The sequence below is a fragment of the Octopus bimaculoides genome, chromosome 8 (genome assembly GCF_046866305.1).
Source record: "Octopus bimaculoides isolate indiv1 chromosome 8, ASM4686630v1, whole genome shotgun sequence".
NCBI classification, from domain to species: domain Eukaryota; kingdom Metazoa; phylum Mollusca; class Cephalopoda; order Octopoda; family Octopodidae; genus Octopus; species Octopus bimaculoides.
The window spans coordinates 8,285,266-8,290,265 of record NC_142935.1 but is presented as its reverse complement, the minus strand read 5'-3'; positions in this window follow the sequence as shown (position 1 = coordinate 8,290,265).

Sequence of the window (5,000 nt, the reverse complement as noted above, 5' to 3'; positions counted from 1 at the left end):
CACACACACGTAATTGGCACTCCATCGGTTACAAGTGTTTCAGTTAATTTAGGGGTCTCCAAAGTGGTCGATATCGACCCCTCTTGGGGGTCGATGGGACTATTGAAAGGGTCGATAGATGCATATCTACTTCTTTAAAATTCTTTTATTCTTTTACTTGTTTCAGTCCTTTGACTACGGCCATGCTGGAGCACAGCTTTTAGTCGAACAAATCGACCCCCAGGACTTATTCTTTGTAATCCTAGTACTTACTCTACCAGTCACTTTTGCCGGACCGCTAAGTTACGGAGACGTAAACACACCAACATCAGTTGTCGAGCGATGGTGCGCCTTTCTGGTCATGTAATCTATGCGGTTATGTAATCTGTGTAGTTATGTAATTCGTGCGTTCATGTAATCTCAACAGTTATGTGAGAAGTGAGAATTGATAAACTGGTTTCGATTCTCGCTTGGATAATATATCAACGACTAACTAAAAATATAACACAGTCACCCTTTTCTCCAATCGAAATAAAAACCCTATTTTTTTTTCTTAGAATACAACAAATTTAGAATGTAAACTGTGCGGTCATGTATGTACCCCAACTGCGAAGAGTGAGAAGAATTGGTGAACTAGCTCCACTTCCAGGTTAATCGAAAAATCTCTTCGTTAATAACTTCCAAGAGAGACAATAAAAAAACGCTTTACATGCAAACCTATTTCTCCGTTCGAAATGAGATCCCAGGGTTTTTTTTTTTTAAGAAAAGAATATATTTAAGAAATATTCTGTATGGTTATGTCCCCAACTGTGATGAGTGAGAGGAATTAGTGATCCAGATTCAAATTAAGGTTAATTGAAATTTCGTTTCGTTAATTCTTTTCCGAGTGACACAAAACTTAACGTAGAATCCCATTTTCCAGTTGGATAAAAGAATGAAGTCTGTTCGTTCTAAGGAAAAATAACAACGTTTTGAATGTAATCAATATTTAAAATATATAATAGCTGAACGGGGCAGTCTTGGGAAAAACAGCGACTGTCTGAGTCAGAGAATATTAAGTGTACAAAGTTCTCAAAGTGGGGCATAAAATGATTTGCTTTGAGGAACAGGAAGAAAAATCTTAAAGTTTTCAATAGAAATTTTATAAGTGTAAATTTTATGAGAAGTGTCTTGTCCGAAACGTTAAAATTGTTCTGGATTACAGATGGTGAAATAATTTATTTCACTTCGTGTATTTTAAAATAAATATATAAAATACAGCAAGAAAATTAATCGTGATTTCCTGTAAAGAATTAATTGTTGATTTCAAAGTGAAATAAGAATAAAGTGATGTATTTTAGAGAAGAGAACAATCGTTTATGTTTTTCTTAGAAGCTTCCCTTATTTTGTTCCAGATAATAGGTAAAAAGCAAAATCGATTCTCTTCTCCCTCTGTCTGTCTGTCTGTCTCTCTTTCTCTCTCTCTCTCTCTCTCTCTCTCTCTCTCTCTCTCTCATTCTCTCTCTCTCTCTCTCTATCTTTCTCTCTCTCTCTTTCTCTCTCTCTCTCTCTCTCTCTCTATCTATCTATCTATCTATCTATCTATCTATCTATCTATATATATATATAACACAAATGATATATGAGCATATGCATGTATACATACATATATGTACATACCTACATCTACATGTATATATAGATGCATATCCGGGTACAGGACGTCAAAGAACGTGGACAAAAAAGGAACGGGAACATAAACAAAGCACAAAAAAACGGACTTTTTTTTACGGACAACAGAATGAACAAATAGGAAAACAGACGAGCCACTTATGGAACTTTTCCCTCATCAGCTGCCTCTATTCTAAACTAGGCGTTTCGAAGATATATATATATATATATATAGTAAATCCCCCCAAAAAACAAAAACGAAGAACAAACACAAGAAAAGCAACATCAGCGCGAGGACGTGGTACATGCAAAGTATTAATAAGACGCTCAGGGAAGGAAAGAAAGGTGGTTTTACGTTTCGAGCAAAGCTCTTCTTCATAAACTAGAGACAGAGGAAAGTCCAAGAGAAAAGGAAGACGGACGAAAAAATCGCCAATGATTCACATGTGCTTACATTTTGAAAAAAGAAAAAAAAATATATATATATATTTTTTACTGGTTTCACTCATTAGACTGCGGCCATGCTGGGGCATCACTTTGAATTTGAAGTCGAATTAATCGACCCATAGTTCTTATTCTGTAAGCCTGGTACTTATTCTATAGTCTCTCTTGCCGAACCGCTAGGTTACGGGTACGTAAACACACCAACACCACTTCTCAAGTGGTGATGGAGGAACAAACAAACACACACACACACACATACTCTCTCGCACACATAGACACACACACACACACACACACACATATATATATATATATACGACGGGCTTCTTTCAGTTTCCGTCTGCAAAATCCACTCAAGGCTTTAGTAGAAGACACTTGCCCAAGGTGCTACGCAGTGGGACTGAGCCCGGAACCATGTGGTTGGGAAGCAAGCTTCTTACCACACAGCCACTCCTACGCCTATAAATATAATATATAATATATTATATTATATGGTGTACCAGCAGCCCCAAGGCTGAAACAAAGAAGAATAAAAGGATACACACACACACATACACACACACACACACACACACATATATATATATACATACACATACAGAGAGAGAGAGAGAGGGGGAGAGAGAGAGAGAGAAAGAGAGGGAGAGAGAGAAAGTGGGAGAGACAGAGAGGGAGAGATGGGGTGAAGATCTGACTGCCACACTGCCACTTTCAGCGGATCAAGCTACCACATATAGCCCATGTCTTGTCTCAATTTCTTTTAATTTCTAACAATAATTAACACCGCTTCTGGAGGATGTTTCATAGTTACCAAATGAAAATTATGACGAGACCCGAGTGAAAAGAGGAAACAGTCTTGAGATTCAAGAATTTTCTACAAAGCTGACCTGCGATTAAGGACACTAAGGACAGGCTTGTTGACCAGAGATAAAAGGAATGTTCTGGACACGTGTTTCTGGCTCAGTAAGCATCGTCAGATATGACAATTGTCCTACCTTATCTCCATTAATGAAAGGGACTTCGACCTACACAAAATAGAGTAGAGAAAGTAAGAGAGAGGTAAATACGCGCACGCACACATACAGATACACATATAGATAGGTTAATAGAGTGTTGTGTGTGTGTGTGTGTGTGTGTGTGTAAGTGTGTATGATTGATGCGACTGACTTATTGATCGCTCGGCAGTATTTTACATGTTGACAATGAACTTAACTGGCCTTTGAAGTGTTTATTCAACAGCATTAAACGAAAAGCCAGAGACACACATACACACACACATTTGTTTAAAATAAACAGAAGAGAGGTAGAGAGAGAGAGAGAGTGAGAGTGATAGAGAGAGAGAGAAAGTGAGTGAATGAGAGGCCGTACTCCGTAGTACCCAAGTGAACATTGAAAGAGATCTAAAAAAAGTCAACTTAAATGAGACAAGTTTGTCAATACTACAAACATAATTCAAACAGATCTTAAAGGGAATTATTTAAACATCGTTTATTTGTAAGTAGAAAATAAAAATAAAATAAATTTAAAACATTTTTCTTTTAAATGAATCCTAGAAAAAAGTATTGAATAAGGAAATTGAATAGAAACACATTGAAACCTAATGAAAACAGATGCATAACGAACAGATTTATATATTCTTTTCTTTTATCCTTTTATCCATTGATTCTCCTGTCTCTTGTCTCTTCTCTCATTCACGTCTACCATCGTTCAAAAAAAATAATAATTTTTCTATCGTCTTGGCCTTAACAGCCCTTATTGTTTGTTTTCACTGTCTTCTTTTTACTGTCTTGTTCTCACTGTCCTGTTCTTGTAAACACTTTCACCCTCCGCAAAAAAATCCGAAACTTTATTTGGTTTGCTTTGCGGGAAGGTCTGTTCCCACGAAGTCGCGTATTGTCCTCGGCAGAATTTGAACTCAGAGCGTAGCGGCAGACGAAATACCGCTAACCATTTCGCCCGGCGTTCTAACGATTCCGCTAGCTCGCCGCCTCAAAACCAACATCAATAACGACCAAAATGTTGTCTTGTCTTCCTTATAATACTCATGAAACGATTAATGTACAAGTCATCATTTAATGGTGACCTACCTGTAAGCAGCCATTTTTTTTTTTTTTTGGCGTTTAATTTTATTGAATCGTAGTAAAAGAAAGCGTGGGTGGGGGCTTTATTTAAATAAGTTTGAGAAACACTCATGTAAAATGCTTCCAAGTTGGCTCGAATTTTGGATGCTGAAAATGGGGACGATATCGCGGTAGTTTAACAGGGATAAAGAAATTTCTCTTCAGTATGAAGTGACGAGATTCAGTGTCACGTGATTCTAAAGACGGCGGTAGATTCCTGTAAGGATATAAATATTGATGTGCGTGGGAGGGGCGGAGAGAAAGGAACAATGTAAGAGGATAATGTAGAAAATACTGACAAAATTTATAACCGAGTGTTGGTAGAGTTAGAAACGATTATAGAAAATGAAATATTTCAAACCGATCATCTTTTTACGTCCGCTTTCCATACTGGCATTGGTTGGAGAGGTCGTTCTGGTCCGATTCAGGATTTTTTTTTTTTAATAGGCGCCATCACTTTCATATAAATGTGTCCGAACGTGTCACTTAGCCTGATTTCTAAGGCTTTACACCCTTCCTATCGTCAACCAATATGGTAGGTGCTTATATCGTGGCACCGGCACTTGAAATGCTGCTCGAAGAAACAGACCAAAGGGACCTCACAATGCAGCGCTTTTCCCACTCGTTTACTACCTACGATTCGCAGTGAACTAGGTTTCGCGAAAACCCTCAGCCTTACATGATTCCAGTGACCCTCTTCTTCATCACCTTCCATCATTAAAAACTGTATGAAAGCTCGCCGTATATTATCTCTCTCTCTCACACACATACATACGTACGTACATGCATACATATCTATCTGTCTGT